We start from the raw sequence: 16579 nt of genomic DNA on the forward strand, positions 1-16579 counted from the left end.
TCCTTGGGGAAAGAAAAGGATCATTTACATGGCCTTCAAGGTCGGAGGAGCAATAAAGGGTACACATGACTTGGGGAAGTAAAAGATCTAGACCTTGCTACTCCCTGCTGTCACAGTGAGTTATTCTGACAGTGTAGGTCTTAGGGAGAAGGGTTTTTGCTGTTAACACTCTGAAAAGTGTTTCTATTCAGGAGAATCCAAGCTCTCAGAAAGTATCTTTTTGGTTAAAGAGGGATTCACCAAGATGTTGAAATTACTGTAAATGTTCTATACATTTCTGTCTCTGTTGATTGGCTCCTGTGCATCCTTTGTGTCTTATATTTTCTATAGGGTGAAATAAAGGCTACCCTACCCCATGTGCATTTTTTTTTTTTTGCCATTAGTGGTTTGTATGGAATCTAAGGAACCTTTTTTTTTTTTTTTTTTTCAGGGCAATGGGGGTTAAGTGACTTGCCCAGGGTCACATAGCTAGTAAGTGTCAAGTGTCTGAGGCCGTATTTGAACTCAGGTACTCCTGAATCCAGGGCCGGTGCTTAATCCACTGCGCCACCTAGCCGCCCCCTAAGGAACCTTTTATCAACATTTAAGGAAACCTAGACATGTGCTATATTTAAGCTCTGTTTGGAGAATCTCCTGGGGAAAAACACTAGGTTTACTCTAGGGGCAGTTAGGTGGTGCAGTGGATAGAGTACTGGGTCTGGAGTCAGGAAGATCTGAATTCAAATCCAGCCTCAGACACTTTCTAGCTGTATTACCTTAGGCGATTCTCTTAACTCCTATTTGCCTCAGTTCCCTATCTGTTCAATGGAGACACTGGAGACAGAAATGTCAAACCACTCCAGTATCTTTGCCAAAATAAAGTAAAATTACTGAACAACAACAAGCTCTAGGTGGGGTCATAACGAGCCAGTGAAAGAAAATAAACCTTTTAGGGTCAGTGCCCAAGATCAGATATATTATAAAGGGATGACGGATGTTAAGGGTACCCTGAACTTGTCTTTTTGAGTTGCCATACTTTTTCAGAAATACTGGACTTCAGAGCATGCAGGAGGCCCTGAATGTGTCAAGGACGATGCTCCCCCTGAAATGACATAATTTGTTGTTGTACCCCAAGCTGAACTCCCTGAGTGTCCTTGGGAGGCAAAACAGGCACCAGCCCATCTGTGCCAGGCTGGGAAAGTGCTTGTGCAGCTGGAGTCTTTTGTAGTTGAGGGGACCCTCCTATCTTCATTGTTTAGCAGGTCCCAAGGGAAAAGAATGTGCCCATCAACCTGCTCCTCCCCTATGAGGACTGGTTTTGGTGTCCTATTGATGTAGGAGTTAAAGAGGGGGTTAACAGACAAACCTAAGACCTAAGCTCTAATTTAGATCTGAGCTCCAAGAGGGGCTATAACTTACAGACCCCAGTTCTGAAAGGGATTAATGGATAACTTAAGACTTGGGCCCTCATCAAAGTCAGGGTCTAGGTTCTTGTTAACTGGTACCTACAGGTCTGACTCCTATTAATTGGTCCCATTAATCACCACCCACAACAAAAACATAAAGAGGCAGGTCACGGAGACCTTAACTACAACGAAAACATAAAGAGACACGTTATAGAAATCCTAATTGATAAATGTTAATACCCAGAAACTAGGCCTGAGACTGAAAAACACAGGGACACTCTGACCTTGGCAAGTTGAGGTAACATGCGCAGAAAAGGCCAGATTTGTCCCCAGTTCACCTTATGATGAGTAAACCCCCAAAACACACCTCCATAGGAAAAGGTACCTGCCTCAGGGGTTGGCTTCGGACCCCAGGAAGTCCAAATTAGGATAAGCCCTCCCGTGTACCTCCCTAAAGTGGAGATTATCATAATGAGACTGATAATCAATTTATCCATACTATAAATATAACTATCTTCTCTTTCCCTATTCGAGAGATACCTCCATGGTTTTCTCCTTGTGGTCACTCACAGTATTGCAATAAAACTCGGGAAACTAAGTCACTGAGTCTTAGAATTCTTTGGGATGCCTCATGATCAATTTGATCAATTAAACCCACCCCAGATCACTATGCCTTTGATGCACTGTTCCCCCTCCCACGTTATACCCTTTCCTGGAATCCCCTCCTCCCTCTGTCCTACTATTATAAAAGTGTAAAGTTCTGTAAAAACCTCCAGCCCACTGAGTTTGAACATGCATGGGCATGTTCATTTCTCTTGTAATAAGCCTGGTTTTCACATAAGTCTCGTGATGTTGTGATTGCCTGTTGTCACTAATGAGCATCTAGAAAAGGAAGCTGTAATCACAGATAGCCAGCTTGTCTTCCTCAAGAATAGGTCATACTGCATGTCACTTAATCCTCATTGCCTTGGGGGAAAAAAAGAATAGGTCATACCAGACTAACCTGGTTTCTTCTTTAATGAACAACTAGAATGGGGAATTTTTGAGGGTTAGTAAACTCAATCCAACCCAGATTTACTAAGTCTACAATGGCAAGCACTGGGAATGCACAGATTTTAAAAACAGCTAACTTTTATAAAGTATTAACTATGTGTCAACCACTGTGCTAAGCACTTTACAATGATCTTATTTGGTCTTCACATCAATCCTGGGAGTCAGATGCTATTATTGGGACAGCTAGGTGGCACAGTGGCTAAAGCACTGGCCCTGGATTCAGGAGGACCTGAGTTCAAATCTAACCTCAGACTCTTACTAGCTGTGTGACTCTGGGCAAGTCACTTAACCCTCATTGCCCTGCCAGAAAACAAACAGAAAACAAAAAAACAGATGCTATTATGAAGAAACCAAGGTTAAGTGACTTGCCCAGGGTCACACAGCTAGTAAGTGTCTGAGGTTAAATTTGAACTCAAATCTTACTGACTTCAGGCCCAGCGCTCTATCTACTGTGCCACCTAACTGCCAAAATAGCCTCTCTTCTCAAGAACCTTATATTCTGTAAGAGGGAGTAAACACACACTCAGATAAGTAAGTAATTACAAAGTGATTTTGAGAGGGAAACAGGACTAACCAAGGAATCATAAGTGCCTAGGTTTAGAATTGGAAAGGGCCTCAAAGGCTGGGCCTGGAGTCAGGAAGACCTGAGTTCAAATCTGACCTCAGACACTTACTAGCTATGTGACACATCACCAACGCTGAGTTCCAGAAGGATCTGGGCTCAAATGAGGCAACTGAGGCTCAGAGAGTTTAAGTGATTTGCCCAAGGTCACAGGGACAAATGTCAGAATAAGGATTTGAGCCCAGATCCATGGATTCCAATCAGTGCTCTTTCCCCTATATTGAAGAAAGGTCTTGTATAGGAATTGGCACCGAGGCCACACTTAAAAGAAAGTTAGGGATCAGAAGAAAGCTAGAGTTGAAGAAATACACTGGGGAACTGTGAGAAATATCATTCCAATAACTTCTGGAACTCTAGCTAATCAGAACGCAATATTCCTTAGCCAATGGGGGAGGCAATTCAGGAACAACTCTTCAACTCTTCCCCAACATGGACACAGCTCAGGAGCAGATCTAATTGTGACCAGACTAAGGTTTCCTAGAATCATGTGATTTTGTTTGCTGGGGGTGGGGGAGGGAGGGAGGAGAAGCAGACCTTTTCCAGATTGGGAGGAGCCCAACCCCCATCTCCTCACAGGAGCATAAATCACAAGAGGGAGGAGATGAAATGTACTGAAGGAGGAACAGCTAAAAAGCCTGATTTGACTGGTATGCAGAGTAGGGGAGTAACATGAAACAAGACTAGAAAGGTAGGCAAGAGCCAGATTGTTGGGAGTTTTCAACACTGGACTGTAGTTTATATTTTATACTAGAGGCAGAAGAGAAGCATTTTTGAGTAAGGGAATGACATGATCCAATCTCTATCAGAGGAATATCCATTTGGCAGCTGTGTGTAGTATCGATTGAAGGAGAGAGAGATCAGACTCAGGAAAACCAATTAAGAGGCCATTGCAGTAATCTGGGTGACAGGTGAGGAGGGCCTGTGTGAATGCGTAGAAGGGGACCCATGTGCCCCTCAGCCCCACATCACCCTCACTCCCCCCTCCCTAACTACAGTGGTAGATCAGGCAAAAACTGTAGGTTTAGTTTAGCTAGATTTGAGCAAATCATTTGATGAGGTCTCTTGTTCTTATGAACAAGATGGAAAGATGTAGATGGGATCTATACAGTCAAGTGGATTGGAATTAGTCAAAGGCCTGGATCCAAAGATTAATCATTCTAGAAGGTCTGTAGTAGAGTGCTACAGGTATCTCCACTTAGTCCTGTGTGGTTGACCTTTGTTACCAAAGACTTAGAAGAAGGCATCGATGAAATGTTTATCCAATTTGTGGATGACACAAAGCTGAGTCAGGATACCATAAGGTCTTGTCCAGCTAGAGCTGGACAAGTTTTCAAACTTGTGGTTCTCAAGATCCCTTTACATTTTTAAAAACAATCAAGGTCTCTCCCAAAGCTAGGAGTTCTATTAGGCACAGGTGAAGAAATGCCTTTATTTATGTGGTTCATACCTATTATAAGGGGGGTTTTAAAAGATCCCTCAGGTTCATTAACCCCAATACAGGCCACCAATCTGTAAGGGCCTGCCCCCTCCCCAACTGTTTCTCCCAGACTGATAAGAAATGAGATTAAAAAGCCTCTTTTCAAAAAAACAAAAGAAACAGTAGAAATAAGGACAAAGAAAAGCAGGAAATACAACCTGTAAGCTCATGCTTCATGTTTAACTCTCTCACCTGCTGCCATGAACTCTTCTCTCTCTCTCTTCTTCTCGTCTCCTCCTCCTTTCTCCTCTACCACCTGCCCAGATCAAAAAACTGTTGTGGGCCCAAAGTACCCCAGAAGTTCTCTGGGGCACATCAAGAAATCTTCTCCTTAAGAAACTAAATCAGAGGACAGATATGCCTAGAGAGATAAGCGGAACCAGATCAGACTAAGCTAGTTTGGGATCTCCATCCTTCATTCTGATCTCCCTTACCCCTGGAGAGATAACTTTGGGTGTGGCTCCGGCCTTTGTGTCCTGAAGAGAGAGATGGCTTGAGAGATCCCTAGCCACCCCTCACCCAATTCCTCTAGTCACTACCAGTGGGGGATGGTCCTCCCTCACTAAAGGAACTTTCTACAGTCAAATGGTACCCCGCCCCCCATCAGTCCTCTATAAAAGTACCTGCCAGTCTCCTGCTCGAGGAGATTGGTACCTCAGAGCCACATGCTTTGTTCCATACCTCTCTCCCCATGAGAAGTCCAAGGATTTCTTTCATGGTTTCCCTCCCCTCACCCTCCCTTCCCCTTCTCCTAAATAAACTACCATCTTAATTCTAACTGCTTTTGTGTGCAAGAGGGTGTAATTCTTTAAAGAGGAATTCCTAAGAACCCCAACCCCTAACCCAAACCCCATAACCATTTTCCTCCATAACAAAACCCTTTTCTCACAGGAAACCTGGGCCAACCACCCACACACCCCAAGATAATTTGTTGGCACCTCAGGGGCAGCACCCAAGGCCGGCTGGGGAACGGGGTTTCCTTGCATACCCCCGCTTAGTGGAGGGAGCCAGGGCTTGGGTTTTCCATGCATACCCCCACTGGGCGGAGGGGGCTTGGGCTTGCAGGGGTTGGGGGAGCCATGGGAGGCATGTCTGAGGCTTTCGAATTTTAACCAAAGATGGGGTCCCCCAAATCACAATCAATTCCTACACTATTGATAGTTAATCACATTTAAAATGAAAATTTAAAATGAAAAGTTTTTACCTCACAGACCCCCTGAAAGAGTCTTGGGGAACCCCAGTGATCCACAGACTTATACTTTAAAAACCACTGAACAAGGGCAGCTAGGTGGCACAGTGGATAAAGCACTGGTCCTGGATTCAGGAGTACCTGAGTTCAAATCCGGCCTCAGACATTTGACACTTACTAGCTGTGTAACCCTGGGCAAGTCACTTAACCCTCATTGCTCCACAAAAAAAACCACAACAACAACAACAAAAACCACTGAACTAGAACATTGGCTCAAATCTAATGAAATAAAATTTAACTGGGATAAACATGGTTGGTTTATAAAAAATCAGTTTCATAAGTACAAGGCAGGAGAGATATAGATAAAAAAACCATGTAGGAGGCTGACATTATAAAAGGTGGCGAAGTAGACTATTATTGTATTGCTGTCAGGAAGACCTGAGTTCAAATCTGGCCTCACTAGCTGTGTGAGGCTGGGTGAATCACTTATCCTTTGTCTGCCTCAGTTTCCTTATCTGTAAAATGGGGATAATAATAGCACTTACCTTCCAGGGTTGTTGTGAGGATCAAATGAAATAATATTTGCAAAGTGTTTTTGCAATTCTTGTTGTTGTTGTTGTTGTCCTTAATAGTGGGAAACAACATCTATTTGAGGCTATTGCTATTCTCAGGCTCATAGGAACAGGATCTTGGCCTATCTACCCTGGAGTCTCAGAGTAGGCAGTGGCAGTAGTTTGACCTGCTTGGCACATGCCACCTTAGGTCTCATCTTCAGGGCAGCTTGCTGTTTTGGCTAGGCTAGTTTGTCTTCCCCATAAATGGCATTTACTTGGCATTTGCTGCTAGTGGTGATTGAGTAGGAGAGGAATTAGGTTTATTTTGTTTGGCATCAATGGGCAGAAGTAAGAGCTATGTCAGTCACTTGACCAGCAAGCACTTATTAAGCACTTACTGTGTACGAAGCACTGTGCTAGAGGTACAAAGTAAGGCAAAAACAGTCTTCATCCTCATGCAGATCACATTCTAAGGGGAGAACAACATGCAAATCGCTAGGTACATACAAGATATATATGGCATAGATGGAAGGAAATCTGACAGTGGAAGGTACTAGCAGTTGGGGGGTTGGGGGTTGGGAAAGGCTCCTATAGTAGGTGGCATCTGGGTTGAGTCTTCAAGGAAGCCAGAGAAACCCAGGAAACTGAGATGAGAGACAGAGCCTGTGAGGTCTGGTAGACAGCCAGTTCAGAGTCAGCAAGATCAGAGTCAATATTATGTTCAAGGAACTGCTATTAGGCCAGTTTTGCCTGGACTATAGTGTGTGTGGAAGGGCATAAGAAAGGTAAGAAGGGACCAATTAATGAAGAGCTTTAAATATTTTATATTTTATTTTGGAAGTAATAGGAAGCCATTGGAGTTTATTGAGTGAGGCTACATGATCAGACCTATTCTTTTGTGAGAAAATAATGGGTTTGGGAATGCCCAGAGGGCCCCCCCCCCCTTCAGAGCAGATTGTATTAAGATTAATTGGATTGACTTTGCTGATTGACTTACTTGAAGTTGACTTGATTGAAACCAAACCTACCTGAGGGCCTGGCCCTCAGGGGGTGTGTTCTCTGAACTCTAACCTCAGCACATTCTGCTCATGGAGCACCCTCAAATTCAGTGAACCAATGGATTTGGGTGATGCTAGCCAATTAGCTTGAAGCAGTGTGTAAGGACCGCCTCTCCTCCAGACCCAGAGGAAGCTTCCACATGCAGTTACTCTCTCTGAGGTGTTCTTGGTGGCAGAGGACTTGGAGGAAGAAGCAAGGCCAGGCTGAGCTCTATTCTCTCCTCTAGGCTAGATAGGCCTTCTGAACTTTCAGAGACATGTGCGTTCTTTTTACTAATATTTAATATACTTTAATAAATGCTTAATGCCCCAAAACTGGTGCTAAAGCTTCTAATTTATAAGTAACAACTGTATTAGAAACCCCAGCTAATTTTCCCTATACTTGGGACAGAAATAGGGTGATCACATATAGTTGTTTGGGTTTTTTTGGGTTTTTTTTTGCGGGGCAATGGGGGTTAAGTGACTTGCCCAGGGGCACACAGCTAGTAAGTGTTAAGTGTCTGCTGGATTTGAACTCAGGTACTCCTGAATCCAGGGCCAGCGCTTTAACCACTGTGCCATCTAGCTGCCCCGATCACATATAGTTTTGTTTTTTTTTTAGTGAGGCAATTGGGGTTAAGTGACTTGCCCAGGGTCACACAGCTAGTAAGTGTGTGTTAAGTGTCTGAGGCCGGATTTGAACTCAGGTACTCCTGACTCCAGGGCCGGTGCTCTATCCACTGCGCCACCTAGCTGCCCCCACATATAGTTTTACACGCCACACTTTATAAAAATCACTTTTGAAGATGACTGGAGGCTGGATTGGAAGGGGAAAAGATTTGAGGTAGAAGCCTCTTGCAATAAATATTCCACTTGAGAGGAGTTGAAAGCTTGAAGTGGGATGGTGGCTATGTGAGTAAAGAGGAGGGAAAACATGTGAGAGATATCATTAAGGCAGAGACAACAAGTTCTAGGAATGGATATTTAAATATGTTAATATGTTAAGTGAGTAAGGAGCTGAAGGTGAGACTGAAGTTATGACCCCAGGGTAACTGGGAGAAAGAGAATGGCCTCAACAGTGATAGAGAAGTTCAAAAGAGAGGAGGGTTTGGGGGGAATGATAAGTAATGAGTTTGAGATGCCTATGGAACACTGTCTGAAATGTTCAAGAGGCAGTTGGCAATGTAAGACTAGAGCTCAGGAGAGAGGCTAGGGCTGGATATATTGATGATGGTTCCAAGTTATAGAGAATACAGATTTCGATTAACTTGAGGAAAAACTTTCTAACAATGAAACAATGTCTAAAAAGGAAATGTTGAATAGTCAATGTTGGAGGGGCTGTAGGGAATACAAATGGGCTGTTGGCAGAGTTTTGAAATGATCCACTATTCTGTTTTCTGTTTGTTTGTTTGTTTTTGCAGGAAATGGGGGTTAAGTGACTTGTCCAGGGTCACATAGCTAGTAAGTGTCAAGTGTCTGAGGCTGAATTTGAACTCAGGTACTCCTGAATTCAGGGCTGGTGTTTTATCCACTGCACCATCTCGCTGCCCCCTTGATCCACTATTCTGAAGAACAATTTGAAATTATGCTGAGAAAGGACTAAAAATGTTCATAGCCTTTGACCCAGAGATTCTGTTGCTAGAATATACCCTTTGAAAGTCAAATAGAGAAAAGTTGTACATAGAGCAACATATTTATAGCAGTACTTTTTGTAGAATCAAAGAATTGGAAACAAGTATATGCCCATCAATTGGAGAATGGCTAAAGAAGTTATGATACATGAATATAATGGAATATTACTGCACTATAAGAAATGATGAGTATGAAGAACATAGAGAAGTATTAAAAGATTTATATGAATTGATACAAAATGAAATAAGCAAAAATAAGACAACATTATATCCAGTGAGTACAACAATGGAATGGAAAGACCAACAAGAATAACCAAAAAAAAGACATGTAATTTGAATGACTACTCTTTGCCCAGAAGAAGAGATTCAAAATTGTACCTCCCTCCCCTCTTTTTTTTTTTTTTTTTAGTGAGGCAATTGGGGTTAAGTGACTTGCCCAGGGTCATACAGCTAGTAAGTGTTTTATTTTATTTTTTTAATTAAAATTTTTTTTTCAGCAAGTAAGTGTTAAGTGTCTGAGACCAGATTTGAACTCAGGCACTCCTGACTCCAGGGCCAGTGCTCTATCCACTGTGCCATCTAGCTGCCCCCTCTCTCCCCTCTTTATAGAGGTGGGAGCTATGGCTTTTGAATATTGTCAGACTTGACTATGTCTTGCTTAGCTTTGCTGAACTACTTTTTTTTTTTCTTCTATCATCTCTCTTCTTTTAAAAAAAAAAACCAAGGTGTGGCTCTCTAGATAAGGGAGAGAGAAAGCATATATTTGAAAATAGAAAATTTGGAATTCAAAAAAAATTTCAAGAGATTGGGGGTTTTTGTGTTTTTTTTTTTGTTGTTTTTGTTGTTATTTGTTTTTGGTTTTTTTTGTGAGGCAAGTAGGTTCACACAGCTAGTAAGTGTTAAGTGTCTCAGGCCGGATTTGGACTCAGGTCCTCCTGACTCCAGAGCCGGTGCTCTATCCACTGTGCTACCTAGCTGCCCCCCCCCTTTTTCTAACCTTTTCTTTCTTTCTTTCTTTCTTTCTTTCTTTCTTTCTTTCTTTCTTTCTTTCTTTCTTTCTTTCTTTCTTTCTTTCTTTCTTTCTTTCTTTCTTTCTTTCTTTCTTTCTGGTGAGGCAATTGGGGTTAAGTGACTTGCCCAGGGTCACACAGCTAGTAAGTGTTAAGTGTCTGAGGCTAGATCTGAACTCAGGTCCTCCTGAATCCAGGGCCGGTGCTTTATCCACTCCGCCACCTAGCTTCCCCAAAGAGATTGTTAAGAATAAATATATCGTGGGGCGGCTAGGTGGCACAGTGGATAGAGCACTGGCCCTGGAGTCAGGAGTACCTGAGTTCAAATCCGGCCTCAGACACTTAACACTTACTAGCTGTGTGACCCTGGGCAAGTCACTTAACCCCAATTGCCTCACTTAAAAAAAAAAAAAGAATAAATATATCTACTTCATGGTGGGGGGGGGGAAGAAAATAAAAGTGATGCAAAAACAAAAGATAGGAAGAATAAGAATACTTGAATGACTTTCCCAAGGTCACACAGCTGGTAAGGGAACCAGACCAGAACCTAGATCACCTAGGTCCAAGTCTGGGAAATTTCTGCTACAATCTTTTGCACTTCAGCAAATATTCAATATTTTTTTTGGGGGGGTGAGGCAATTGGGGTTAAGTGACTTGCCCAGGGTCACACAGCTAGTAAGTGTCAAGGGTCTGAGGCCGGATTTGAACTCAGGTCCTCCTTAATCCAGGGTGCGCCACCTAGTTGCCCCATATTCAATATATTTTTGCTGATTTCACATAGGCATTGGAGATGTCACACTTGGAAGGCAAGAGACTCTGAAGAAGAGCTCCATAGTTCACCTGCGAACTTGAACAATTCAACAAGCATCTGTTGCTGTTGTGTTGTTGTCATTCAGTAGTGTCTGAATCTTTCTAACCCTAATGGCCCATAGTATGCTAGGCCCTTCTATCCTTCATTATCTATTTATTTATTTATTTTTTTTGGTGAGGCAATTGGGGTTAAGCGACTTGCCCAGGGTCACACAGCTAGTAATTGTTAAGTGTCTCAGGTCGGATTTGAACTCAGGTTCTCCTGAATCCAGGACCAGTGCTTTATCCACTTCACCACCTGGCTGCCCCTTAAGTGATTAAATCGAGACCACACCTGGCAGGCCCTGAGTGGGGTGCTGTTCTGAGGCTGTGGACTATGCCATCAACAGGTGCCCACTCTCAACCAATCAGCTTAAAGGACCTCCCCTTCTGGGGAGGGAGACAGGAAGTAACCGAGGCTAGCTCAAAGTACCCTCCTCTTTTCGTTCAGGAAACATGGGGGGAGACAGAGAAAAAGAGATGGCCTCTTTTCGTTCGGGACTTAGGCTTGGTGGGAGAGAGAAAAGGCGGACAGAGAAAGAGAGGAAAGTAGATAGACTTTTCTGCTGTTATGGGATCCAATGTGTTGTCTTTACTCTTGTTTTGGTTTTTTTTTGGGTTTTTTGCAGGCAATAGGGGTTAAGTGACTTGCCCAGGGTCACACAGCTAGTAAGTGTCAAGTGTCTGAGGCCGGATTTGAACTCAGGTACTCCTGAATCCAGGGCTGGTGCTTTAACCACTGCGCCATCTAGCTGCCCCATCTTTACTCTTTAATAAATCCTTAAAAGGGGGATAGCTACTGCGGGGCAGCTACGTGGCACAATGGATAGAGCACCAGGCCTGGATTCAGGAGGCCCTGAATTCAAATCCAGCCTCAGACACTTAACACTTACTAGCTGTGTGATCCTGGGCAAGTCACTTAACCCCACTTGCCCCGCAAAAAAAAAAGGGGGGGGTGGAGCTAGGTGGCGCAGTGGATAAAGCACATTCAGGAGGACCTGAGTTCTTATCTGGCCTCAGACACTTGACACTTACTAGCTGTGTGACCCTGGGCAAGTCACTTAACCCCCATTGCCTGCAAAACAAAAAAGAAAAAACAAACCAAAAACAAACAAAAGCCTAAACTCTTGCTGAATTTATCAGTAATTTTAGCCAGTTTCTCCCCAAAAACTGTGTGTGTGGGGCAGTTTAGGACCCACATTAGATTTTAAACATCACAGTTAAGCCTCATCAGACAGCCATTTTGCTTTTTTGCTCTTTTTTTGTTGTTGATTTCTCCTGTACAATGATGCCACTCTCCGTCCATAATTTTTCAGGCACTCTATCTACCAGATCTAATCTTTTAAATATATTCATCACCTTTACTTCATATTAATAAGGGATGTTATTTAGGAGGAACTGAGGCAAAGAGGGGTAAGTGACTTGCCCAAGGTCATACACCTATTAAGTGTCCAAGTAGTAAGGCCCAATTTAAAGTGAGGAAGATTAGTCTCCCTGACTCCAGGCCATTCTGTCTCCTGTACCACCTAGCTGCCTAGAAGGTAGCTTAAATATCATCCAACCCAGTCTACTCTTTTCAAAGGGAGAAACTCAGCATTTAAGGACCTCAGACGTTAACTGTGTGACCCTGGGCAAGTCACTTAATCTTGTTTGCATCAGTTTCTCATCTGTCAAATGAGCTGGAGGAAAAAAAAAAGGCAAACCACTCCAGTATTTTTGCCAAGAAAACTCCGTATGGGGTCCTGAAGAAATGACTGAATAGCAAGCAACAAAGGTCCCTTCCATCTCCAGCATTCTAGATATGTATGTATATTGCATTTCCTCTTTTGTCCTCAAGCCTGACTTCACTCACAGATGGTTTTCTGTAGCAAAGAAAGAACAGGAAGTAACCATTAGTCTCTTCCTCAAATAGCGACTAATTATTCGACTGCTAACATTTTTTTTTAATTAAGCGGAAGTAAGTACTATTTTTGGTCAGGGATTGTCTCTCACCTGTGAGAAGGTTGAAGTCATGTTGCCTTCATTGACGTTAGAACCCGTGCCTGGTGTGGTCTCCAGGATGTTTGTGTGTGTGTGTGGGGGGGGGCAATGAGGGTTAAGTGACTTGCCCAGGGTCACACAGCTAGTAAGTGTCAAGTGTCTGAGGCTGGATTTGAACTCAGGTCCTTCTGACTCTAGGGCTGGTGCTTTATCCACTGTGCCACCTAGCTGCCCCCCAGGATATTTTTTAAAGCCCTTAATAACCTGGTCCCAACCTATCTTTTCAGAATCTATTACCCCACTTCTTGAACTCTAAAGTCTTGCCAAACCTCTCTGGATGTTCTTCACAAAGGATACTTCATCGACTCTGCACTGTCTGCCCCCTATGACTGGAAGACATTCCCTCCTTATAATCCCTTATTTCCTTCAAAACTCTGTGTGAGGGGGCAGCTAGGTGGCGCAGTGGATAAAGCACTGGCCCTGGATTCAGGAGTACCTGAGTTTAAATCCAGCCTCAGACACTTGACACTTACTAGCTGTGTGACCTTGGGCAAGTCACTTAACTCCCATTGCCCCGCAAAACAAACAAAAAACAAACACAAAAAAAACCCTCTGTGTGAATTGTGGGCAGCTAGGTGGCACAGTGGATAAAGCACCTGCCCTGGATTCAGGAGGATCTAAGTTCAAATCCGACCTCAGACACTTGACACTTACTAGCTGTGTGACCCTGGGCAAGTCACTTAACCCTCACTGCCCTGCAAAAAAAACAAAATAAAACAAAAACAAAAACTCTATGTGAACTGATCCAATCATTCTGGAGAACAGTTTGGAACTATGCCCAAAGGACTATAAAACTGTGCATACCCTTTGACCCAGTAAGACCACTACTGGGTCTGTATTGCAAAGAGATCATAAAAAAGGGAAAATAACCTTTGTGCTGGCAAAAGAACTGGAAATTGAGGGAATGCCTATCAACTGGGGAATGATTGAACAAGTTGTGGTATATGAATGTTATGGAATACTATTGTGCTGTAAGGAATGATAAGCAGATAAATTTCAGAAAACCCTGGAAAGACTTACATGAATTGATGCTGAGTGAAATGAGCAGAACCAAGAGAACATCGTACACAGCATCAACAACATTGTGTGATGAACAATTGTGATAGACTCAACTCTTCTGAGCAATACAATGATCAGAGACAATGCCAAAAGACTTATGGTGAAAAATGTTATCCACATCCAGAGAAAGAACTATGGAGTCTGAATGCAGATTGAAGCATACCTTTTATTATTTTTTTTCTATCTTGTTTTGTTTGGATTCTTCTTTCACAACATGACTAATGTGGAAATATGTTTAACAGGATTGCACATGTAAAACCTATATCAGATTGCTTGATGTCTTGGGGAAGGGGAGGGGAGGCAGGAGAGAAAAATTTGAAACTCAAAATCTTATAAAAAAAAGAATGTTGATAATGATCTTTACATGTAATTGGGGAGGAAATAAAATACTATTTCCTTCAAAACTCTGATCATAAAGAGAACAGAAGGAAGGCCAGAAGGAAAACACATATACTCCTTTTCTGTTCTACTTTGAATATGGAAATGCTTTGGGGGGTGTTTATTAAAAAAATAATAAAATGTAAAAAACTCAAATCCAACTCTGTTCAAGGGACACCTCCATCAAGCCTTTTCTGATTCTTCCCCCTAGTTATTAGTGTTCTTCTCTCCCCTCTCCCCCAAATAACCTTTTTTTCATTTTGGATTTTTTTTTCATACACATGTTGTCTCCCACATAGAATGCAAATTCCTTGGGCTCTGGCAATGTTTCTTTCTTTTCTTTCTTCCATCCATCCTTCCTTCCTTCCTTCCTTTCCTTCTTTCCACATTATCTAGCATAGCACCTGGAATATCGTTGCTGCTTAATATTTGCGGATTACCTGGTGAAAACTGTAAGTCCCTAATCTAACCTAACCTAGTCCTTTTTGGCTACCCAGCACCCACTAGTTTTCTTTTTTCCAAGGCAATATAGCCTGAAAAGGAGTGAGTAGAAATCGATTCACATCTTGATGCTTCCTACTCCGGGTTTGTAGTGTGTGAGTAATTGCATGCAGAACCAATCATTCTTTTCAGCTACCCTCAGGTATGCTCCCTTGGACCAGAGAACATGTCCTGGAGGACTGAACATCTCAGACTTGGAACTTCTGCTCTGAGGCCCCCTGCTGTCCTTACTGGTGAATGTCTCACATCGTTTACCATATCTAGGTGGCCTAGTCAGTCATGTTTCTTCACCTTATGCCTCAGACATTCTTTTGCCTTGTTGGCACCCCTGCTCCTTTTTGTACTCCAGTACTTAGCCCAGCACTTGAACACTATCTATCTATCATCTATCTATCTATCTATCTATCTATCTATCTATCTATCTATCTATCTATCATGTATCTATAATTTCATCCATACATTCTTTCATCAGCAATTCTTAAGTACCAGCCATATGTAAATAGGCCAGGGTTTCTTGATTCAGTTGGAGATTCAGTGAAGAGTAGGGACTTCTTCATATTTTCCATCCTTTTCAGCTGAGACCTTCATCTCTTACTTTACCAGGACAATAGAAGCCATCTATCCCCAGCTCTCTTCCTCCACTATATTCCTCAAACTCTTCTTCTTTACCCCCATCCTTTGCTCCAGTCTCACATGAAGAGGTGGGTACTCTCTTTGCCAAGACTAACAAACAGTATGCTTATGATCACATTCCCCCCTCCTGAATTCTCCAGGAGCTTGCTCCTTTGCCTCTTTCTCTCATCTTCAGTCTCTCTTTCTACTGGCTTCTTCTCTGCTGCCTATAAACATCCAGAGAACTATAACCAGGATTTCTTTTGCTTTTCTTTTTTTGTCCAGGGCAAACAGTATGAAGCAAGCTTTCAGTTGAGTGGTAGGGAGGGGACAGCAAGAGGATAGAGACAGAGATGCTCAGGCTTGTGGCTCATAGTGCTGGTAGGGAGGCTGCTGTGTAGGATTCAGGATGGATGGTGTTTGGGGAAAAACCTAGCCCACCATTCAATTAACTTCCTATTTTAAGTATTTTTGCTGTTTCTAGTTCCAGCAATAGTATAACCTGCAACAAAGATGCCTGGGCTTTCCTTATCCCTAAAAAACAAACAAAATCCAAATATCACCCCCTCCAAAAAACCCCCACAACACCCTGCACTTGACCCTATTATTTGTTTAAGCTACCATCCAATGTCTTCTCCCTTTCAGTTACCCTTTCAGATTCAAACTCCAAGAAATAGTTGCCCACGCACCTTGGCCTCCATTTTTTCACCTCCCACTCACTTCTCAATCTCTGACAATCTGGCTTCCAAACCACCACTCCAATGAAACTGCTGCTCTCTCCAAGGTTACCAATGATCTCAACTGCTAACTCCAAAAGTCTCTTCTTAATATCATTTTAGTGGACCTTTCTGTAGTTTGGGACACTGTCAATCATCCTTCTCTTTGGACATGCTCTTACCTCTTGGTTTCCACTACACTAAACTCTCCTAGGTTCTCCTTCCTAGATCTCCTTAACCAGATGACTAGATTCACTGTTCCTTTTTACTAGATCATGTCTCTCAATAACTCACTGTGAGTGTCCTATGAAATTCTATCCTAGACCCTCTTGGAGTGTATTGAAAGTTAGACGTCAGGAAGTGCTGGGCTTGAATCCTCCCTCAGACATTTATTATTAGTCTTATGACCCTGTACAGGTCATTTCACCACTCGAGGATTCAGCTTCTGTGTCCATGAAATAAGAAG

Source organism: Dromiciops gliroides, chromosome 1 (assembly GCF_019393635.1).
Source record: "Dromiciops gliroides isolate mDroGli1 chromosome 1, mDroGli1.pri, whole genome shotgun sequence".
Taxonomy (NCBI): domain Eukaryota; kingdom Metazoa; phylum Chordata; class Mammalia; order Microbiotheria; family Microbiotheriidae; genus Dromiciops; species Dromiciops gliroides.